Source organism: Lissotriton helveticus, chromosome 1_1 (assembly GCF_964261635.1).
Source record: "Lissotriton helveticus chromosome 1_1, aLisHel1.1, whole genome shotgun sequence".
In the NCBI taxonomy this organism is placed as follows: domain Eukaryota; kingdom Metazoa; phylum Chordata; class Amphibia; order Caudata; family Salamandridae; genus Lissotriton; species Lissotriton helveticus.
In genome coordinates this window covers 499,770,317-499,795,564 of record NC_136057.1, presented here as the reverse complement: position 1 = coordinate 499,795,564, position 25,248 = coordinate 499,770,317, and the positions used below count along the sequence as shown (strand labels likewise).

General features: G+C 41.5%; 1 protein-coding gene across 1 annotated transcript in view; it reads left to right on the top strand.

The window, feature by feature from the left end:
* The window catches only part of TSPAN11 (tetraspanin 11), a 690,523-nt gene extending 680,157 nt beyond the window's left edge, over window positions 1–10,366 (top strand). Inside the window, exon 8 of the mRNA XM_078654138.1 lies at window positions 9,182–10,366. The gene's annotated coding sequence lies outside the window, so the exon portion shown is untranslated. The remainder of the gene's footprint in view (window positions 1–9,181) is intronic.
* The last annotated feature ends 14,882 nt before the right edge of the window (window positions 10,367–25,248 follow it).

The following is a 25,248-nucleotide window of genomic DNA, read 5'->3' as shown; positions in this document are numbered from 1 at the left end:
ATCCTGAGGGTGTGGTGGCACAGGGCAGCCTGCTGGTCCATGTGGCCCCATGTGCCTTGTGTGCTTTATGTCTTCCTTGGGAAAATTATGATTGTTTCTTCCTGAGCGAAAGACTCATGCTGCTCAGAATAAGAAAATAACCCGATCTGGCCAGTTGAGTGGCAAAGACAAATTCAGAATCATACTTTTCATGTCTTGAGAGTATTGGCTTGTGACGTTTTCACAATCAACCTAATTTATATAGTTGATAGACATGTGTGATGTTTCTGAAGATGTTGAAGACCCTACACATTACATGCTTCACAACACATATTCTGCGGCAGTGGCAGAGTCCACCCATGCCCAAGCCCTGCTCGTGTCATTGAGTTGCACCACATCTCTCCAGGGACCTTCTTAAGTATGTCCTCCTGTGGTTACTGCGACAGTCCCTCCAGAAAATGGTGAACTTTCGTTGCATGAGGTATTCTGCCACTCAAGAAGTCAAGCAGCGAGTGGGCTCTGGTTCCTTCTTTGTTTTGACTAATGAGGTTAAAGGCAGGAGTGAGGAGTCAGCGGGAGCACCCAGGCAGTCTCCGCTTTGATATGGAGAGAGTGTGCTTGAGTCAACCCATTTGGGCGGCAGCAGTGGCGAAGCCAAGTGCTGCTTGTGGTCTGCTGCTTATTGGACACCCCCTTTGCCTCCATTCTTACACCAGGTCGGATGTAGTTCCCTTTACATGAGGTGTGTTAAAGAAACTTAGAGAAGTGGTAAGAAGAAATAGAGGGTTGTTTCTTGTCTCTGAGTGCTCATAAGCATTCTTTTAATGACCTACCCAATCTTGGAGTCTTTTCTGAGTGGTGACCACTAACCGCATTTGACACCTAGAAGTGAAAAGTTGTCCAGAAAAAGTATCTCCCTTAACATTGATAGAGCTCATGAATGTAGAGCACTTTGTAGTCTTTATATAATTTTGGCCAAACCCAAGGAAGTGCCGAGCAAAGTAGTAAGGAGTCGAGATGACTATTAAAAAACTAAGGAGTAGGAATATAACCCTGAAACCATCTTGTTCCACAATTGGCCCCAAATGTATCAACGGGGTCCGACGAAAGGCACTTAATACTTCAGCTTTGTTTGATCTACCACAAATTCCATCCTGTTTTCCTAAAATAACAGCATTTCCTGCAGTTGCAAACAATTCTCCAATACAAAATCTAGTTAATCATAGTAACATGCATCTTCTGTTCTTCCAGTTTTGGAAATAGCGCAAGATCAGAATGTGCATGTGGGAGTTACAGAAATAGGTGTGGAAAATTCCAACAGTTCTCAAATCCAAAGGATTTCAATGGATTTTACCCTGCCGGAAATTGACCTGGATTATCAAATGCATCTAATAAAGACTAAAAGTAACACATTTTGGCAAAGCCAATAGGTCTTGTCTATGCAGGAGCTAATGGCTATGCCAATGTGTTTTAGCCATGTTGTACACCAGCGGGGCTGCTGTTCACCATGGCTAAAATTTTGTGGCCAAGTGGAGAGTTGCGTGGAGTGTCGTAAAGTGAAATGGCGTAGAGTAGAGTGTTTTAGAGTGGTGTGGCAGAGAGTGTCGTGTAGTGGAGCGGCATAGCGTAGAGTCGCATTGAGTCGCATACACTGGAGTGGCATAGAGTAGAGAATGGCCTGGTGTGAATTGTGTTGCAGAGAATACTGCCATAGAGTGCAGTGGCATTGAGTTCAGCAGCATACCACGGAGCATCATGGAATGCAATGGCGTAGATTACAGTGGTGCACAGTAGAGTGCAGTGGCGCAGAGTCCAGTGTCACAGAGTGAAATGGCATAGAGTAGAGTGGTGTAGAGTAGAGTGACATAGAGTGGGGCAGAGTGGAGTGGTGCAGAATTGAGTGATGCAGAGTAAAGTGGTGCAGGGTATCGTAATATAGATTGGTGCAGAGTGTAGTGGCGCAGAGTGCTGTGGTGCAGAGTGCAGTGGCATAGAGTGCATTGGCATTGGCATAGAGTAGAGTGGTGTAGAATAGAGTGACAGAGTGGTGCAGAGTGGTGCAGAGTTGAGTGATGCAGAGGGCAGTGGCGAAGAGTAGAGTCCAGTGGCATAGAGTGTTGCAGAGTATACTGGAATAAAGTGCAGTGCCATTGAGTGCAGTGGCATTGAATTCAGCGGCATACATTGCAGCATCATAGAATGGAGTGGCGTTGCTTAGAGTGGTGCACAGTAGAGTGCAGTGATGCAGAGTGGAGTGGCGCATAGTATAGTGGGGTAGAGTGCAGTGGCGTAGAGTGCAGTGGTGTATAGTAGAGTGAAATAGGGTGGTGCAGAGTGGAGTGGCGCAGAGTTGAATGATACAGAAGGCAGTGGTGCAAAGTAGAGTCGAATGGCATAGAGTGCAGTGGTGTAGCGCAGTGCAGAGTAGAGTAGCGTAGAGTGGGGCAGAGTAGAGTATTGTGCCTTAGAGTAGAGTGACATAGAGTGCAGTGGCATAGAATAGAGTAGTGTAGAATGAATCAGTGCCACGTGGGCGGAGCGGTCGCGGCATGACGGAACCACTCCGTCATGAGCACATGCCACCCGTGGCTCGTGACGGAGTGGTTCCATCACAAGGATGGAAGGGGTTAACAGTAGAGTGGCGTAGAGTGCAATGGCATAGAGTAGAGTGGTGGAGAGTAGAGTGACATAGAGTGGTGCAGAGTTGAGTGATGCAGAGGGCAGTGGTGGAGATTAGAGGCGAGTGGCATAGAGTGCATTGGTATAGAGTGTTGCAGAGTGTACTGGCATAGAGTGTAGTGCTATTGAGTGGAGTGGCATTGAATTCATCAGCATACAACGCTGCGTCACAGAATAAAGCGGCGTTGGTTTGAGTGGGGCGCAGTAGAGTGCAGTGGCGCAGAGTTCAGTGGCGCAGAGTTTAGTGGTGCAGAGTGCAGTGGTGTAGAGTGCAGTGGTGTAGAGTGCAGTGGCATAGAGTAAAGTGGAGTATAGTAGAGTTAAATAGAGAGGTGCACAGTGGAGTGGGGCAGAGTTGAGTTATGCAGAGGGCAGTGGCGCAGAGTAGAGAGTGGCATAGAGCGCATGACATAGAGTGCAGAGTAGAGTCGAGTGGCATAGAGCGCAGTGGTGTAGAATGATACAGTGATGCAGTGGAGAGTAACATAGAGTGGTGCAGAGTATTGTGCAGTAGAGTGCAATGACATAGAATGGGATAGCATAGAAAGGAGTAGTGCTGGGTAGAGTGGAATAGATTTCAGAAGTGGAGAGTGCAGTGCTGCAAAGTAGAGTGTCAGAGTGCAGTGGTGTTGAGTGTACTAGAGTGGCATAGAAAGCAGTGGCACAGAGTACAGTTATCCAGAGTAGAGTGCAGTGGCACAGAGTGCAGTTGTGTAGAGGTCACTGGAGTAGAGTGCAGTGATTAACAGTAGAGTGGCATAGAGTGCAGTTGCAAACAGTGGATTGTTTCAGAGTAGAATGAAGTGGCGTAGAGTGAAGTAGTGCAGGGTAGAGTGCTGTTGTGTAGAGTGCACTAGAGCCTGATGGCATAGAATAAAGTAGTGTTCAGGGCAACGGCATAGAGTGCAGTGGTGCAGAATAGATTAGAGTGGTGTGCAGTAGATTGGCAATGAGTGAAAGGGCATAGAGTTGAGTGTTACGGAGTAAAGTTCATTGGAATAGAATATATTGCCATGGAGTGCAGTGTTGCAGAATGGCGTAGAGAAGAGTGGTGTAGAGTGGAGTGGCGAAGGGTGCATTGGCATTGAATAGAGGGTATATGGTAGCGTAGAGAGGCGTAGCGTGAAGTGGCATAGAGTGCAGAGTGCAGTGGCGTGGAGCGGTGTAAAAGTGGAGTGGTGCAGAGTACAGTGCAGTAGTGTGGAGTGGTGCAGAGTTGTGGCATAGAGCATGCATGGTATGGTAGTGCACTGCCATAACAGATAACACATTTTCAACTGAAATGACCATTACAATGACATAAAGTTTTTTTAATAAAGCTATACAATGCACTAACGAAAAAGTGTGGAAATTGCATCCCCTAGTGTCATGATTTGTTTCAATCATATTAAAGTATTTGTTTCCACCACACTTTAGAAAAAACAAAAAATGTGTTTCATTTGTGTTCCTAATTCTGATATATTCGAAATACTTACACAGTTCATTTAAATGTTGTCATGTGCTAGAAGGAACCTCTTTCCTACCCCCAGTATCCTGCAAGATTTTCACATAAATCCCCTCACTTTTAAGTCAGAGTAAATAAGCACCCTCAGAAGACAGCACCTGGCATTTGACCTATGTCTTTGAATGCACAGCAAACGTGATGAGAGAAGAACACGATTTAAAGGCCTGCTTGCAGAAAGGGGGTTTGTGGAAGAATACAGTAAACATGATTTACTAAACAGGAGGGACAAACTGAACCTGGAGAGCATAAAGCAAATAAAGGCAGCAAATAGAAAGCCCAAAAAATTGAGTTGCAAACCACAAAGTCAATGGTAATCATCGGACAGAATGCATTCCAAGCCCAACGTTCCTAAAGTCCCAAAGGTGTCTTTAGCAAGCTAGACAGTTGTGCTGTCTGGTAGGCTGGCACCGAAAAAGGAGACTCGAAAGTTCACAGAAGACAGTCTACCCTCAAGAAAGACTATATTGCTTTTCGAAAAAAAGCCCCCTTTCTTTGGAGACCTTTCAAATACAGACCTAGAATGCTTGTTTCGGGTCCAGGAAGGACCTGGCTTGGCAGTGCAGACTGGACTGTTCCTATGGGGAGCAGGGTCAAGACTGATTTGCATATGGCTGGGTCTGAACTGGAACGGCATGGTGAGAAAAAAAACTATGGATTTAGGCCCAGATCTCTGTACTGCGGGTGAATGTGTAAGAATGTTCAGCATTCCTTCCATCATCTTTTAGTGTTGCTATAGTTGCCCTAAGTGGGAAGGGTACGCCCGGATGTGGGTCCCATGCGCACTATGCCATTGGACACAGCTCATCCTCTCACTCTCAGCTGACCACAACTTGACGAAAACCAACTTCCTTAACAGTATGAAAAACATCTCAGCCTGGATGAAGGACAACTGCCTGAAGCTCAATATGGACAAAACTGAAGTTCTGGTTTAGCAGACACACCGCCCTTTGGAACGACTCCTGGTGGCGGTTGGAACTCGGACCCACCCCCATGCCGAAATAACATGCCCGCAGCCTCAGCATTATCCATGTCATCAAACTCTGTATTAATCGTCAGGTCAACGCCGTCTCCTCGCACTGCTTCCACATACTCTGTTTTCAAGTGGCTCCACATCAGCACCAGGAAGACAGTGGAGCAGCTCATCACCAGCTGACTGAATATGCAGGCACCACCACCGGACTCATGCTAAGACTCCAGATGATCCAGAACGCAGCCGCTAGCCTGATCCTCAACCTGCCCAAGACATCCCTCATCACCCTGTAACTGAAGAACCTCCACCGACTCCAAGTCCATAAGAGATGCCAAATCAAGCTCCTAACCCATGCCTACATAGCCCTCCATGATCGAGGACCTGCCTAAATGAACCACTGATTGTATATCCAATGACCTCCCAGGAACCTCCAATTTTCACACTTCACCCTCTCACAAATACCTCACATACACCACTGCTGCTCCGGCAGACGCTCCTTCTCCCATCTCGCCACCAAAACCTGGAATGCCCCTCCCCTCCACCTCCACACAGCACCCTTGCCAACCCACTTCAGGAATGGCCTCAAGACCTGGCTCTTCGACCAATACCTGCAGCAAGCTCCTGGATACCCTCTCAGGTGACAAGCAGTGCTCTACAAGTACGACCTGATTGATTGATTGATTGATCCAAGCTAGCTTGAAACCGATCCCAGATGTTAGTTTCTGGTCCAGGGAGGACCTGGCCTGGCAGTTTGGGCTGGACTGTTCCCATTGGAGCAGGGTCAAGACTAATTCGCATTTCCTGGGTCTTAACTGGAATGGCATGGTGAGCTTAAAAACAATGAATTTAGGCCCAGATCTTTGTACTAGGGGGGAATGTTTGCCAATGTACCTCATTCAGTCCATCTTCTTTTTGTGTAGCTATAGTCGCCCTAAGTGGGAAGGGTATGGCCAGACGTGGGTCCCGTACTCAGTAGGCCATTGGATTCGAGATAGCCTGGCTGATGAGGGGTGATACCCCAAAACTGGTCCCAGGATGCTCATTTCTGGTCCAGTGAGGACCTCGCATAGTACTTCGGGCTGGACTGTTCCAATGGAGAGCAGGGTCAAGAGCGATTTGCAGATATCTGGGTTTGACCTGGAGTGGCATGGTGAGCAAGAAAACAAAGGATTTAGGCCCAGATCTCTGTACTGTGGTTGAATGTCTGACAAGGTTTAGCATTACGTCCAACATCTTTTTATGTGGGTATAGTCACCCTTTCAAATACACCTGAGTTCCCCTTTGAATTCCAGCATTCACCAGCTGATGGACTATGTTATTGTATCAGAATCTCTACATGCCTTGCCATGCATAATAAAACTTCTGGAGACTCTGAACTCTGACCATATCCTGGAAATACTGTCTGCCATACTTTTATCACTAAACAAAAGGATGTTGGTTTGGACCAGTCTCATTTCCTTTGCACAAATCACAATCTCTGGGCAGGGTTATCTCATATGCTGATTGTGAAAAGCACAGGAGAATGGTGAAAAAATGGCGGCTTAGGTGGTACATACCTTACAGGGGATAGAAGTTAGGGAGGAAAAGCAGAAAAAAAGATAATATCTACTCACTTCGTAATCTTTTTTCATTGCCTGAAAAAACACCAGAAGTCTCCCTCCCAGTTAATGATCCAATGACCATATATCAAATATTGGGAAAAAGAAATCTATGATCCTCTAGCAATCAACAACCTCAGATGAGATGAGGTGACAAGAATATCAGAAGTAAATGCTTCTGGAAAAATAACAAAAATCAATCAGAAACTTTTAAAATAAGGAGACAGATTATATTTCTTAATCACAATATTGATACAAAATGGCAAGTAGATAAAGTGGAGATTCGCATCAAAATAACAGAATCACAAGCTTTGATACTCAACATCTAAGCACAGCTCAGGTATAAAAGAAAGATCTGATAGAAACTCAAGCTCCCCAAGTTAATGGAGTTTTCACTTTCAACACTTTTGCTGCAGATTTTCAGATGAATAGTTTGCTTAATGTTTGTAGCCCCCCAAATGTACAGGTCGGTTCATCCTTGCTCTCTAAACCTCTTGTAAATAAGGCACCCTACCCCTTAGAATAAGACTCTTTTTTCATCCTACTACCATAATTAAACATATTTTTGTTTATTTTCGGGGGAAGTTGTCCCTTTAAATAGAGAAAAGATCTTGAGGTTACTTTACTTATTTCCTGTTCTAAAATCTCTTTCCTTGACTGAAATCAGAAGAGTGTCATTCTTAACAAACATATATTTAACTGAAACATGAGCCGTGTTCTGGTTCGATCTAGCTCCAGGTATTACCCTGCATAATGCAGGGTTCTTTGGAAAGAATGGATACAATATATGCCCAGTAATGGAGTCAGCAAAAGGCATTTGGATGAAATATGAGACTTCCAAATCATTAGAACTAGAAGTCTCTGTTTTACAGTCTAGACACCCCTTTGGGTACTAAATAGAAATAAATGTAACAGTCAGACATAGCGACCTGTTTAGCAAAATATCCCTTCTAACATGGAACACATCTGTGCTCTACAATGGAAAATTAAATTTGTGGAGGTCACAAAAACCAACCATTATTTACCTCCAGGAAACTTGGCTAGAAGATTACTTTTAAGTAGATTCTTACCATGTCCTTATCCCAATGGATAAGAACCCAAGTTTATGCAGCAAAAAAGAGGCATAAACCCCGTTAGGCATGGTACTTTACAGGAATTCCAAACGGAAGACTCTGACACATGGTGGTTACCTAGAGTCCAACAAAGAGAGAACACTATTCACAAAGTCAGACGGCCAAGTGGGCTCATATGCATCCTAAAGCTCTTTATTTCAATCAGAGACAGGAAAAACAAGGATTCTGGGAATGTCTGCCCTTTTATGCACACAGTAAAGAGGGGCAGGCAGGCATTTTCAGTATATTCCTGAAGTTGTCCTGTTTTGGGGAAGTGGAATTATCCAATGAGTAATGACTGGGAGGAGGAAGAGAGATGGATAGGTAGAGTCCTCTGTACCTCCATCTACAGCAGCTGGCATTTCTCTTCCTCCTTGGGAGGTCTTCTCCTTTACTGTGTATGATGTACATTGTTTTACAGGTCGCACCGGTGGATCCTGACAACAATAATGACTGTCCTATAGAGAACTTGGTTGCCGAACATTTGAGCCTACAGGAAAGATGTAACAGATTATCAACTACTGGTGCAGCTCATTCGCATAGCTTTATTGACCAAGCAATCACTTATTAACTGTTAGTTATTGATCGTCATCTGACACAGGGACCTGAGCTGCAGGGATGGGTGCTTTAGGCAATATGTGACAATAATTAGTATTAATGGTCGAATCCAAGGTAAGTAATGCTTTAGGCACATTAATGTGCCTAGTCTTTTACTAGCCCCTACTCTTGTCGCGATAATAAATCAATTGTATTTTGAGTGATCTGCAACTGAGGAGTTTGCCAATAAGACAAGAAATGCATTCCAGCAAGACAAGAACTGCATTCCAAGGAATCCCTTTTGCTTCCAGGCTCTCAACATTCTAGAGGCTGTGTCTGAGCAGGTGGTGTGTTCAAGGACTAGTGCTATGCTCAGGCTACCTCAGATCATTTATCTACCTTCTAAACATGCTTGTCTTCACATGTCTTTGGCGCACCAAATTATAAGCAACCACTTCTGTTTTTTAATATGTTTTAACTCATCCATTTAATTTCATGTTGCAAGTCTCTCTACTAGTGTGCTTTGCGTGTTTTATGGGCTGCTGCACTCTTTGCTTTTTCTAAGTCAGCAAATGTGGATTGCCAAATCAGAGCAAATTAGGAGGGACATACAGTAACATTACTTTTTGTCTTTTTCAAAAAAATATTTATTTACTGTATTCCTTCATTCGCCCTCCCACCAACTCAGCAGATAACAATAATAATAGTAATAATGATAATAAGAATAAGAACAAGAATGAGAATATATTTATAATAATACAAATAATAATAATGTGTTTCCTGTTTCCTTTCTGTTGAACAGATCTTCGCAATGATTTTTCCTGCTGCTTTCTTCAGAGAATTAAAAAGGACATTTACTAATATTTAAAAGGTTGAGCCTGATAACTGTACCTGCATTGAAAGGAGTGAAATAAGGTTCTGCAACAACCAGACTAGGTTACAAACTTATTGAACAAACAGCTTCTTCTGCATGGATAGTATTGTGCCCTAATGGAAAATTGTAGCTTTGCAAGAGTGGCATTTAAAAAAAAAAAAGCAGGTAGAACAATATATGGAATGTTTATATGGTTTAACTGGAATCTTAATTCAAGTATTATTGTAAAACTGAAATGATTCAATCATACAGTGTTGAGACAAATTAAACTGCCTAGAGCATTGGATTCTCTGCTGAACATGTCAATGCACTCCTAAAAAGCACATAAATAAATTCATGTTTATTTGTGTATTCATGAATAGCTACCACAATTCCTAATATTTATGTTTTGACTCACGGAGTTGTTAATAATATTCTCTAATGTACTTCTGTAAAAAAACTCTTCAAAAATGTATTTGCCAGTATATTTGTCTGTCACAACAATCAGCCAGAATGTATCAAAGTATTGATGGCATTTATGTAAAATGCATTGCAATTTGGGAAGCTATACAACCTATTCACTATAAAATATCAAAATCTCCAAACCATAATTTGGAAATCCTAAATTCAAAATACTTCAGATGCTACTTAACCCAGATTAAACGGTTGTATGTTGGAACAATGATAAGCTAAACAACGAAAGCTTTTACAACAATACATTCTTAACAATGCCTACCTTTACTTCGAAAGATTTTACCACAGATATGACTTTACCATGGATGTCTTTACCATGAAAATGTAAGTATTTGGCAGGTAATTACAAACCATTTTTGTTATACATATTTATATGAGTATAATCGTTTATACTTAACTGTAAAATACTCATATTTTCATGGTAAAGGCGTGTGCATAGTAAAAATATTACAGGTAAGTATTAACTATATATATATTATATCTGCATACACTATTGTGAGCAGCCGCTCACCCTCCTGTCGACGCCGGTGCCCGCAGCGGTCACAGTACCACTCATATATGTTTAACACAAAGAAGTCCTCCTCTAAGAATTCTGAAATAACTCCAAAGTGGCACCACACAGGACGAGTCCAATAACGGTTTATTGTCTCATAAACACAACAGGAGAACTTCTTTGTGTGATACATATATATATATATATATATATATATATATATATATATATATATATATATATATATATATATATATATATATATATATATATATATATATATATATATATATATATATATATATATATATATATATATATATATATATATATATATGTATATATATATATATATATATATATAAATATATATATATATATATATATATAAATATATATGCATATATATATATATATATATATATACACATATACATATATATATATATATATATATATATACAATTCTAACCAACCAAATACAAACAAAACCCTTACCACCCAAAAAAACATTCCCACCCTAAACCTTAAAAGTACCCTTCTCACCCAATTACCCATACCCACCCTAAACAAAATTTGCAGTGCAATATGTCTTGCATTTGCGAGAGTTTAAGCTATTGGCATTGTAAAGGACAGTGCCTTTTATTTATCTGTTTTGATCATTAACACATAAATAAAAGGAATCATCATTTACAACGCCAATAGCTCAACTGTTGTAAATGCAAGACCTATTTCATTTCAAAGAAGCAGCCGCCGTTGTCCTGGCAGCTTGGAAAGTGAAAGTGCGCATGGTGCTCTTTATGTTGCAGGAAAGCATGTCACGCCTACAGTAGGAAAACCTCATTAAAGAAAATAGTGCTTACAGATTAAATAAGACTTACCGTATAACAACAGAAGTAAAAGGGCCAGTCCTTATGGGAGGTTACAAATGAAGACAAGGCAGTACTAAGAAGGGAGTAGCAAGCCTATTAACGAATCAGAAGCCAGCATTTACAAAGAACAGTGACACAAGACAATGAAGCTTCAAGTCCATACTCTAATACACCATGCCTTACAGAGCAGCGCATGCGCTGCCCAGGCTCGACCTAAAATTCCTCTGCCACCCAAAGCCCACACCAACCCTAAAAATACTCTTACCACCCAAAAACCCATACCCACCCTAAACCCTAAAAATTATTTCTTAGCCACCCAAAAACCCCTACCCATCCTAAACACTAAAAACGTCTCTTGCCACACAAAAACCGACACCCACCATAAACCATAAAAATACCCTTACCTTCCAAATACCCATCTCCACCCTAAACCCTAAAAATACCCTTGCCACCCAAAACCCCAAACCTACCCTAAAACTAACCTTGCCATCCAAAATCCCACACCCAACCTAAACCACCCTAAAGCATTAAAATTCCCTTGCCACCCAAATACCCATACCCACTCTAAATCCTGAAAAATACCTTTGCCACCCAAAAACCCACAAACACCTTAAACCCTAAAAATACCCTCGCCACCCAAAAACCCATACGCACCCTAAATCCAAAAGTAACACCAGTAAAGCAAAAACCCATACCCACCTTAAACCCTTAAAAATATTCTTGCCAACCTATATATACATATATAACATAAATAGATATATAAATATATATAATATACAAAAGGTGGGAGTCCCCCATCAGTTATGTGTGCACACTGTTAATGCACCCACTGCCATGGTGCAATCCAATACAGGTTTATAACAATTCCCAAAAATTGCAAAGGTGCACCACTTAGCAACAAGACAAAATAGACACATAACAAATTATCAAGTCTGTGTCCATAGTATTTTTCTTCAAGTCTCTTCTTTTTATTCAAATATTTTAAAAGCCACTCGTGATTGAAAGGTACAGCCCACGCGTTTCGTCTTCGCTTCGCAGGATGTTCCTCCAGTGCGGATTTCAGCCATATCGAGGTTGGATCGGTTGATTGTCCCTTTTATTTTTAGCCCGCCTTATTGTGGTGAGATCTTTAGATTTATTCATGCTGGTGTTATCGTACCGCTGACTTTTTCTTGCTTCTAAGAGAAGCATTTATTCGCCGTTTCAATAATTCCTGTTGAAACGTACTCCTGCAATCCGCTTGTAATATTTACCTACTACAGACACTTTGATGTTGACTCTTCCCAGGAGTGCCCGTTTTTGTTTTTATGCCCTGAAGAAGTCCCATTTCTGAACGAACACGTCGGCTGTACCTTTCAATCACAAGTGGCTTTTAAAATATTTGAACAAAAGAAGAGACTTGAAGAAAAATACTACGGACACGGACTTGATCATTTGTTATGTGTCTGTTTTGTCTTGTTGCTAAGTGGTGCACCATTGCGATTTTTGGGAATAAATGATATACACGTAATACTTACCTTTAATACTTACCAAAATACTTACATGTACAAGTACATTTTTTTGTTATGAGTATGCTTCTAACATACATACTGCTACACCGAAATTCGTTGTAAAGGCATCCATGGTAAAGGCATATATGTACTAAAACAAAATGGTTGAAAATATTTGCATTGTAAAGACGTTGTAATTCCTTTGTTCTAAAGGCATCTCGTTGTTTAGCCTTCTCTGTAAAGGCTGTTTCCCAGATTAAACACAAGTTCCTCTGCATACAAAAACAATAAGGTTAATGTACACATTGAGAAATTGCAATTGCTGCTGACATACACTTTGTCAAACTCAATTCTATGATACATTAGCATACTGATTGATATATTGCATTTTATACATTGAACCTCACAAACACATGAGAAAGAATTGTGTATAGAGTTTCTTGAATGGATATAGGTTTGCTATGCAGAATGCACGCTTTATTTCTAGTCATATGTCACATCATTCCTCTGCTAAATATGAATTGTATAGCCACGCCTGCAGCAAATCTCATTAGTATGTCTTTACTCTGCGAAAGGAAGCTTGATGTGAGGATCTACACTACCGGGCAGTAGTAATACTTACACCTCATAATCAATTACATTGCAAAAATGTGTTGAGAATTTTGAAGGTTCTCAATAATGTATATGTAAGAATTATTAAACATGTGTATACATACATAGAGAAAAGACAATACATAACAGCTATCATGTATATGTGTCCCTTAGTGCCACAGGGGTTCTGGTTGTGTGATAAAGCCTAAAGGCCAAGTCATTTGCATATGTCACAAGATCCCTTTGTTGACCACAATGCTGAGGTTTCCATTATGTATTTTTGTTATAGCATAATAAATAATGGATATATTTTTTAATTACAGCATGAATTACAATGTAATGTATGACCATTATACTGTATCCATTAATCATTGATAATGTATATTTTCTGTGATTCTTGTTATTTAAAGCCCTTGAGACATATAGATATAACATAGAAGAATGAAATCATGTAATGTGTGTACATTATATATATTTTATATATGCACATAGACGTAAATCCTAATGAGTAAGAGGCAAAATTTCTGTTCGTTGAAGAGGATTTTATGTTCCTTTACCTTAAGTGCCCCTTTATTGTGCCTTAATATTTTAGAAAAGTCAATTTTGCTATTTTGCACACCATTTCACCTCAATTCGGGCCTGGCTATACGCAAATCAGTCTTGACCCTGCTCCATTGGAACAGTCCAGCCTGAACTGCCAAGCCAAGTCCTCCCTGAACTGGAACACAGCAACCCAGGGCCAGTTTCGCCCTAGTCATGATTTTATCAACCATGTACAGCTTGCTTCCAGTGACACCGTGTGCACGGGATCCACCCACGTCTGGGATGCCCGTCCCACTTAGGGACCACACTAAAGTACACAAAAAGTGTATGCTTGAATTAATCTCAACCACTGGAAACTACTTGGGACCGTATCCCAATCCATTGCTATTTTGCACACCATGTCACATGGGACAGGTATGCCCAGATATAAGTCCTTTGCTCACTGTGTCACTGGAACCAAGCTGTACTTGGCTGATGAGCCCATAAGTAAGGCGAAAGAGGTCCTGGATTGCTTGTGTTCTGGATCGGAGAGGACCTGGCTTGGCAGTTTGAGCTGGGCTGTTCCTATTGGAGCTGGGGCAAGACTGATTTACATATATCTAGGTCCAAACTGAGATGGCATGGTGTGCAATATAACAATGGATTGGGATGCGTCCTGAGCGAATTAATTCAAGCATTCCATCCATCACTGTTTGTAAACTTAATATTTCAGAAGTCGAATATGATTTAAAGAATCATAATCAAGATATAAAGCAGGAAAAATACTGTAGGAATGGTTAGTTTTGAATGTATTACAGAGATGCAGTGAGTCCTTAAATACTTAATATCCTGTTGTCTACTTCACTTATAACAGTAACTAATGTCGGCCATGCATTGTTTCACCAAAAAATATATAGTATTTGTCGTCATCTGTAGTGTATGTTATATTTGTATTTGGTCATAGGAATCACTGCATCTTCTAGCTGGTTCTGAAATAGTTGCTTACCCTTGTAAAGATAGTGCCCAGATTCAGCAAAGAACACCAAACATATTTTAACCCCAGCAAAAGTTTGAGCATGGAACACTTGTGAAAAAAACATAATTGGGATCGATTTCAAAAGGTGAAATGTAAACTTCTTCATATCAAAATTGGGGATTTATAAAGTTCTGAGGTTTTTTCAACCTTTGCAAAGGTCTATGGAACTGTTTGCTATTTCTCAAAGTTTTTGCTTTGCAACATTCGCATAAAAAATCATGACTTTGATCATGTATGTTGCATAGACTCTGTGTTCTACATAAGATGGTTTATGCAGACAACAAGTAGGGCCAGATGTATTTTCACTCCATGCTGAATTTCCATCAGAACGTGAGCAAATGTAGTATGTATGTTTGCAGATGGTATTTCTGTTGTGTGAACCTACCCATAAGGCAGTGTAATGCCCATAATGTTTTTCTCGTATCCAAATTCTATTGTGCGTTCGAAAATTCTGAAAAAAGAGTACATTTAATGCAAAAAAAAGCATACAGGTACCAATGTGCATTTGAAAGTTCCATAAAAGATAAACGTTTAGAGAAACTAATCTGTGTGCGTTTTTTAACTTCATAATGAGGTGAAGGCTAGGTCACTATTCACTTTTGCAAAGCTTGAAAATTAGGGACTTTGCTTACATTCGCTGGCAAAAAATGTGTTATCAATTCCTGTCAAAACTTTTAATCAATATAATGTGATTATTTATGATATAAATGAATGAGGGTAGGCTCATTGCCAGTTTTCTTTAGTAATGTATTGGAAATATTTTAGAGAGATGGAGCAGGGTTTACACTGATAAGTAACCTTAATGTTGGGAATTGAAGATAATTACAAATTCTGTTATTCATTCAATAGCATTATCAGTGTGGAATGAGACAGAAGACTCGTTATTAGGAAATGTATAGATTCTTCATATTCTTCATAGGTATGCAGTTAGCCAGATCTGTAACACTTAATACAATAATTAGCTCTAAATCTGTTTCTAGATGGAGGATTTTATTTTGAAAAACTGGATATCACATAGTAACAGAGGTTTCTAATAACTTTGTCAACTACTATACATTGTTTTTTATGGAAAATAGTAAATATACGAGTTCAAATAGCATTTGAATAGCATCTGCCCTGTTGGCAGTCGTGGAGAATGCCAGGAGCATTTTGGATTCAGGGGGATCGGTGGCAGTGATCCTCCTGGACCTCAGTGCGGCATTCGACACCGTAGACCATCAGGTGCTTCTCCAACGGCTGTCGGGGGTGGGGGTCTCGGGGATGGCCCTCAAGTGGTTTGCTTCTTTTTTGGAGGGTCGGACATTTGAGGTATGGGAAGGCCATGAGAAATCATCTTTAGTACCTCTCCAGTGCGGTGTGCCACAGGGCTCATCGTTGAGCCCTACTTTATTTAACATTTACATGGCCCCTCTGGAGAGTGTGGTACTGCCTCTGGGTATTAAGATCATCAGCTATGCTGATGATACTCAGTTGGTGGTAGGGCTTTCCCAGTCGGCTTACCATCCCGACCGGCTGCACACGTGTCTGGATAAGATCTTCACGTGGATGTGTAGCTCAGCACTCAAGCTTAACGGCTCCAAGACTGAGCTGATGTTACTGGGGAATTCCCCTCCCTCTTTACCACCTGGCAGTTGGCCTAGCTGCCTGGGAGCTGCCCCCACCCCCAAGCAGGAGATCAAGAGCCTGGGGGTGTGGTTGGAGCAGGACCTTTCCTTTAAGACGCACGCTAAAAAGACCGCAGGCGTGTGCTTTGGTCTGCTCCGATCAGCTCAGAAGATCTTACCTCTCCTCCCAGTCGCCTCTAGGAGGCTACTTATCCAGGGGCTTATCATCTCGCGGCTGGACTTCAGCAACGTGCTGTTTTTGGGTGCCCCAGAGTCCACCCTAACCAAATTGCAGCATGTGCAGAATGCGGCCGCCAGGCTCCTGACAGGCCTTCCCAGGCGTCAGTCAGCACGCCCTGCGCTGAAGGCGCTACACTGGCTCCCTGTGAGGGAGAGGGTGAGCTTTAAGGCACTTTGTTTGGCCCACAAAAGTTTGCAGGGGAAAGGCCCTCCGATCCTTCGGGATATGGTTCAACCTTACAAGGCCTTCCGTTCCCTCCGTTCTGATCATCAACACCTATTGCAGGTTTTGAGGGTAAGGAAGGCAAGAACTGGTGGTAGAAGGTTCTCCATAAATGTGGCCACCCTGTGGAACTCTCTCCCTTTTTACTTGCGTTCGGAACCGAGTTTTTTACGTTTCCGTAAACTTTTAAAAACCTATCTCTTTCCTGCCTAATTTTCTGTGCCTAGTAGGGTGGCGTTACCTCTCTGGATAAGCGCGGGGATGCCCAAGGGTAACCAGGCGCTATATAAAACTCAGTAATAATAATAATAATAATAATAATAATAATAATAATAATAATTTGCATGTAAATTATCATATTGCCAAATGTGCTATTTTTCAAATCATTACAACATGTTTAATCAGTTTGCAAACAAAATCTACTTTAATTCATCATTATTGTTCAGCTTCATACAACATTTAACATATGAATGTACAAGACACTAGGTAGCAGTGCCTGGCTAGCAATGATGTAAGAATTGCTGGAAGTTACTAACAGCAGCCTAGGTGTTATGTGATTCAGGCGTGTGCATGTGTGTATGTGTGTTTATATGTTTGTGATAGAGTTCCCTTTATATACTGCGTAGTAATCTAGTGATGTTTTGTGGGAGGAGCTAAACAAGGCCCTTCATAACTATTACATTCAGTCACTCTAACTTGGTATTGGGAGACAGTCAGTGATGGAATGAGAAAGTTCACCAGTAACAAAAAAGAAGGTGGTTTGAAGAGCTTACTAAAAGAAAGCTACTGTTTAAAACAAACAAGTAAAATATTGGGATATCACACACATTTAACAACAGCCATGCCTTTTAATAAATCTGCTGTACTTTTAGTATTTTTTCATAAGGTGATCTTGTTTTGAAGTATTTTTAACAGGAGGAATGACTCAGACTAATAATTGAAGAGCTACAAAAATATAGGCTATTGGTGGTACAAAGTACATTAGTATGCAAGTGTACTCCTACTCTGTCAGGCAGAGGGAACCATAATCAAGAGAGAAAAAAGTGATTGGTAGGACTATGGTAAATTTACAAACAAATGCAGGTCAGTGTGTGTGGGGTTAAATGTCAGTACATGGAATACAACTAGATTGGAATTACAACTACAGAGAATACCACTACATTAAATGATCCAAGTACTAATGTATGTACTATCCCTAAACCTTATCCTAAATCCTAAACTTACCTAACACTAAACATAGCGTAAATCTAACCCTTAGGCAAAATGTTGCCATAATACTAGCTCTAATACAAAGCTTAATAATATTGGCCTGATTATGAGTTTGGCGGTCCTGGAGCGGGCTGCCAAACGAGCGCCCCGCTCAAGGACTGCCAAGCTTGACTGCGAGCCGACCACCAGATTACGAGTAATCTTGTGGTCTTGCGGTGGTCCTTTTCCTTTCCCACGGCGGTGCCTTTTAAAAAGGCACCGCAATGGGAACGCCAAAGCCCGTTCCTGCACGGCATGGACTGTAAAATCCATGTCGTGCAGGAAAGGGTGTGCATCCAGAGATGGGGGCACACCATGTGCCCCCTGCATGCAACTCATAGCCCTAGGCAACAGGGGGCCCTATAGGGCTCCCTTGTGTTTCATAACCACCTCTCTTTTATTGGCGGCCTCTTGGAACGCTACCAGACCTGGTATGTCTTTGAACATGCTTTCTACAATCCTTTGGAAGACTGCAGATGCAGAAGCAAGTCCAAAGGGCATGCGTTTGTATTGGTACAGACCTTCCGGGGTGATGAACACAGTGTAATGCCTGAAATCAGGATGTAATTCAATTTGATGGTAGGCTGAAGTCATGTCAAGTAGGCTGAACCACTTACCATCCTTCAATGTGGTAGTCATCTCACTGATGTTAGGCAAGGGGTGTTGATCAACCCAAATGTTACGTTTCAGATCGCAAAGATCAACACACATGCGCAACGTCCCTTTGGCTTTACGGGCCAAAACAATGGGGGAAACCGAATCGGATGATTCGATGGGTTCTATTACATCACTAGAACACAGCTTGTGTAATTCTTTTTTAAGAGCATCACGTAAGGCTAAAGGAACTATGCGGACTTTGTGTACCACAGATTTTGCATCATTGAGTAATCTGATTTTATGTTTAAATCCCTTAAATAGACCCAACTTGTCATCAAAGATTTTGGGATATCTGGACTCCCATGTTTCTTCCTTAACAGCCTGTACACAAATCAAATCTTTCTTTAATATGACCTGGTGAGGATCATTGGGATCTAAAATTATACCTAGATTACCCTGGTCATGCCATCCTAGCAAACATGTATCATCTTTGGCAACATAAATAACACCCTGTGCATTACTACCTTTAAAACACAAATTGGCATGAAATTCACCTAACACATCAATGGTTTTTCCACCGTACCCAACAGGACGAACAGTTGAATGGTTTAAATTGAACCCTTGAGGCTGAAAGAGCTCTTCCCATATTTTGTCACTGATAATTGTGAATGGGGACCCAGAGTCAGCCAACATTTTAACATCTGTTCCGTTGACAGAGAGGATACATAAAGGACGTCTTCTCTCTTGCAAAACGATGTAGACAACATCAGTGCTTTGTGATTCAGTTATCAAACACATTTATCTTCATCATTTGAAGATGTGCTGCTCGATGTTGAGAATTTATTTCGTAGAAGACCACTTTGAATTGGCAGATGTTTTTCTGCTACATCTAAAAACACTGGTGAAGTGTCCTTTCCTAAAACATTTGGCCCATGTTTTTTCCAAAGCTGGACAAAATTTGGCATTTCCAAAATGAAAGGTACTACCGCAACGGTAACACTCCCATCGTTTGTTAGAGGGTGTGGCGCCAAATTTTACATGCTCTCCGGGTTTCTCTTGGTGTGGTATCTCTTTTGAAGACTTATATTTACTTTTAACGGCCAAAACATTTTGAGTAGAAGAAGTTTGAGTAGAAATTGACATCTCTTCCAGATAAGAAGTAGTGCTCTCAATCCTGTGGCTATTTCCAGTGCTTTTTGTAAGGACAAATCAGGTTTTGACAAAAGAGCTTCTTGGAATTTCTTGTTATTTGTTTTTTCCACAAGTTGGTCTCTAATCATTTCTTCCTCGAATGTCTTATAATTGCACGTAGCTGCTAGGATTCATAAAGCACAGACAAAACTGGGCCAGATTCTTCAGAAAGTTGAGCTCTTTTATAGAATTTATGCCTCTCCAACGTGATATTTTTGCATGCCTTGAATCTGGTGTCCAGTGATTTGATGGCTGTTGCGTATTCATCTTCAACGCCATCTCCTTCGCCTTCAATGAACAATACAAGAACCTTAGGAATATGTTTAAGAATACTCCGACCTTCTGTGCCTAGACAATGTCTTAAAATCGTGACTTTTTTCTTGCTCGTGAATGATTCACCATCTAAACTGGGGTGGCATGGTGAGCAAACAAATGATGGATTTAACCCAGATCTCTTGACTGGGGTGAATGTTTTGGTTTGTTCTGCATTCCGTCCATCAATTGTGTGTCTTTTGCTTTCTCTCCCTAAGTGCACCAGATATGCTCAGAAGTGGGTCCTGTACTCACTGTGCCACTGGAATCAAGCTATCCTGGCTGAAGAGGGGTGAAACCCCGAAACCGGTCCTAGGATGCTTGTTTCTGGTCCAGGGAGGACCTGGTTTGGCAGTTCGGGCTGGACTGTTCCCATGAGTCACAGGGTCAACACCAATTTGCATATGGTCAGGTCTAAACTGGAGTGGCAGGGTTAGCGAAAGAATGATAGATTTAACCCAGATCTCTTGACTGGGGGTGAATGTTTTGATTTGTTCTGCATTCCGTCCATCAATTATGCGTCTTTTGCTTTCTTGCCCTAAGTGCGCCAGGTATACTCAGACGTGGGTCCTGGGCTCACTGTGCCACTGGAATCAAACTATCCTGCCTGAAGAGGGGTGAAACCCCGAAACCGGTCCTAGGATGCTTGTTTCCGGTCCAGGGAGGACCTGGTTTGGCAGTTCGGGCTGGACTGTTCCCATGAGGCACAGGGTCAAGACTGATTTGCATATGGCCAGGTCTAAACTGGGGTGGCATGGTGAGCAAAAAAATGATGGATTTAACCAAGATCTCTTGACTGGGGGTGAATGTTTTGATTTGTTCTGCATTCCGTCCATCAATTGTGTGTCTTTTGATTCACTATCAAGGGCATCTAAATATGCCTAAAAACTTTCCTTCCATTTCTCGGTCTCAGGAGAGGAAGGATTCTGTGAAAACGCAGGAGGAGGCTGTAAGGATTGTTGCATGGCTGAAATGATCTGTGTGTCATCGTAGAATTTTTCTTACTATGTGAAATATACACAGTGGTGAATTTACTGTGGAATTTACACTCTGTGCTTTACTATAGATGGCATGCAAAAACGTAGTGGTAGTATAAATGTCAAAGAAATGTGCGCATCAGTGATTTCCTTTGAAACTGTGCGCTTGTTGATTTACAATACAAACAGCTGTGCACATCAGCGTAGAAAAGAGAATTAATGTTGCTTATAGAAACACTTGTTTACAAATATAACACGCACATGTGCAAAAGTCAATTTTTAAATCACAGCAAAGGCAGCCGCTAACCAAATTTGCGTTGCTATGGGGACACAAGCAATCGCAAATGCAGAGTGCTCAAAATGGCTTCACCTATGCTGAAGATGCAGCGTTCAGGCAGCCAGGCGGAAAGTCAAGGTCGGACGTGCTTAAGTCATAAAAGAATGTATCCTGAAACATGAAGCTGCGTTGAACGCGAGCGGGCAATTTTCAAATGGCGAAACAGCCAAAAGCGTTTAAATTGTATAAATTCTCACCACAACCTCTGATGAAGGTACACTTTTCTTCTTCAGGAATGGCAATGTTCCTTTAGAATAATTCAAGTACTTTTAAAGGTCCATTGCTCCGTGTTATCTTCTAAATCCTTGAAGACAATTTGAAAAATGGCTGACACGTGTGGACGTGGAAGGGCGAGATTTTGATCGATACCTTATCACTATTGATCTAAACCCCGATCTGGTCGACTGAACCTTTGTTGCCTGTCATTGAGGGAAGAAAGTGCATCTCTTACCAAGTTAGTTCACCCAATAAAGGACTCCGCTCCAAAAGATCACAAACAACTTCTAGCTTTCAAAAGTTTATTGTAAGGTTAGGATAAGCTGCAAATACAGGCATCTCAGAATGAGATTCACGAGATACACAGGTCCAACTACATACATGTGCTCTCTGAAAGCCCTCAGACGAGCAACGGAAATTACCAGCACAAGTTCTAAGAATAATAAAGCTATCAGCATTGACGCATATTGAGATCTCTCCTTCATTTAAGTGGGAGGAAAAACACACAGGTTAGGCTGTCCCTACCCTGCTCTAGATGGTATCCCTACTTAACCAAGTCTCAACCTAACAAAAGGTGTCAGCAGTGAATGACCCCCAAGGGAAGTCACTCACTCTTAGTCTCTTGGTGAAAACCTATAGTTCTCCAGTCATGACCCCTCTCTGCCTACCCATCCGCTCTCTAAAGGGTCCTCAGGCATCTGTTCTAACTCCACCCAGGGGTGCTGTCCCTAATACAAAACAGTCAACAACATTTGAGACGCCCCTCGTGAGACGCCCCTCACGTGGTGTAGCTTCTGGCTTTTTCCATGCTGCTTTGTATTGGGCCTCATACGTTGGAGTTGACCTTGCTTCTCAGACTCTTCTCCGGCCCGCTGATACCCCTTAAAACATTCCGGAACCCTCCTCCATGTCTGGGCCGTCTTCTGAACAGACCTCTATTCATATTATTTATAATTGGATCCCCCCTTTTCTCTTGCAGACAGACATCTGCAGCCAAGATCCCAACTCTCATAGACTTCCAAAAAGGTTTCGCAACATTTCTCGGCCCAGACCAGTACGTGTAAATCAATGTTAAAACAATTCAGGCCTACAGCATTTCTCATAATAATTATAGCATTCAACTTCTTCATTAATTAAAGCATGTTAATACTCTTATTCTATTATTCAGTAAACACATCTATAAATCATGGCCCATTAATGCAATGACCAAAACATTAGTGCAATCTATGTCGTGAAAAGAAACACCTTCCCTTCTAGCTCTGGCCCTGAGGCCTACCACATTCTGCGTTTAACCACATGCCATCTTACATTTTAACAGCTACACGACATGGATTCAGGAATAATCACATCTAATAATCATATAGTGTCACACATTTCTGTATTAATTCCACTTCTACTTAAATCTCTACATTAGCTATACATTCAGAATATAATTGCAGATACTACTAGCACTCATGGCATTTCTCCTCATGATTTGTGCTTACTACGGGTAAGTGTGATGCACTCATACATTTAGGTCAGTTTGCGCTCTCTCAGTTCCCCCCTTTGATGACCTCTCGGGGTCATCACTAACATTTAAACTGCAGTTATTGCTAGCATAACTTGTCTCTGCGTTTCCAGAGCCCTCAGACTCCTGTACTGATTATCTTGTATGGCAGCCAATCTCTGCAGCTGCTCTCTTTGGGCCCTTTCTGACCTTTTTGCTCTGTACCATTTGAATACCCTCACCAATCCCCACAATATGATCCCACAGATCAATATTATGATGATAGGTTTTAGTATATACCACACAAAGCTTTTGCCTAGGGTGGAGATCCACCCTCCAACTTCACTCATTCCGTGGCCCACCTTTTCCCAGACATTTTCTCTACTCAAGTCTTCGATCTCCTTGTGAATATCAGTTATGTTCCTAATAACTTTCTCAAGGGGCTTTGAATTGTCTGGAATGTAAGTACAACATTCCTGGACCTTCAAAGCCTTACAGACTCCGCCCTCTTTTGCTAGTAGGACGTCTAACGCAAGACGGTTCTGAAGAACCATAGCCCTTATCGATTGCATCTCTCCTTCTACCAGCATTAAGGACTGAGCAGTGCTGGCAGACAACCTGTCGACGACTGTTGCCAGCCGTCTAATTTTAACATCATTAAGGATTAGTCCCAAAAGAGGGAACACAGCTCCAAAGACATCTCCAACCATTTCTGCATCTCCTATATCTCTCCTTCCCCTCGATGATGTCTTGCCCTCGATGATCTCTAAGTCTTGTGCATGATATATTTTGGGGAAGACAATTGCTAGGTAACATGATCCATACCAGTTGTCAGGTAGTCTCACGTAGGCATTTCTTCCACATACAAAATACACATTTGGAATCACTTGCATTCCCTTCAGGAAATCTTTAGTATAGTACTCTATATTGAAAGCATGTTCACAGCTGACTTCTCCCACGTATACATTTTCGTAATACGTTTTGGCTCGGTGAAGACATAGCTTTCCTCTCTGCGTCTTATCTAAAGCTATTGGACCACTACTACCCTTTCTCTTGTGTGCCTTCTCTTCCTCGGTCCAATCTGTTTTCCATTGTCCTGATTTTTTCAAAATCTTTTGTCTCCTGTAACGATCATCCACCTGCCCTATGAACTTCTTCTCGACTTCTGACACTTTGCATGTCAGGTTATTTCTACGGGCATGTGAAGTATCTAAGGTAATCCAAGGAATGAAGAACTTGGCCAATCTGTCTTCGCTCTTCCAGTAGTCCCATTTGTTCATCTGCTTATAATTTGGGACTTCTGGCAACACTGAATCATAGTTGGAGAAATAGTATTCAAAACTATCTCTCCCATAAAATATACTAAGCAATAAGCTACATGTAATGCCATATGTCAGCGGGAGGTGATGATATCTAATGCCTTCATCTACAGACGCCGGCAACTGCATGCAGACGTAACAGTCCTTAACCTCCATGGCATCCACGTATTCATATAAGAGTTTAGCATAAGCATTTGACCTAAAGTCTCCTTGGGACTCATCTACGTGTAACCTGCGGGCTTCTGCAGCTAATAACGCTTTCTCTTGAGTGTTTTCCCTTTTCTCACCAGCAACAGTGGGTGTAAGCGTTTCTACAGATTTCACATCAGTTACCTTCGCCTCTTCCTCATGTCCCTTTACATAAGAAATTGTTACCACTAAAGCTATTAATATTATCACTCCTACTATTAGTGTACCTATTATACATTTAGCTCTGCGGTTCTGGGTGCCGGCTTCCATTTCGTCAGACAATATGGCTCTCTCTTATCTTGGCACAAAGTTCTTTTCTTCTCGTTCCTTTACAGTCTCTTTTTACTCTTTTTGTCTTTAGAATCCACACAACTGGAAGCTGACAACCTTCTTCGCAAAGGTCCTTTAACAGTTCAATAAAGACAACCCTAGCCCTTCTCCATCAACTCAAGGGAAGGTCCCTAATATTCTCTGCTTCCTGGGCGCTAGGTAATCTTCTTTTTCCTGCTCGCTTTATTTACAAAGTCCTTTAAGCATCTACTATCAGGTTTGTGCCTGCAGCTTCGATAGCAAAGTTCAGTATTTCCAAACGAAGATTG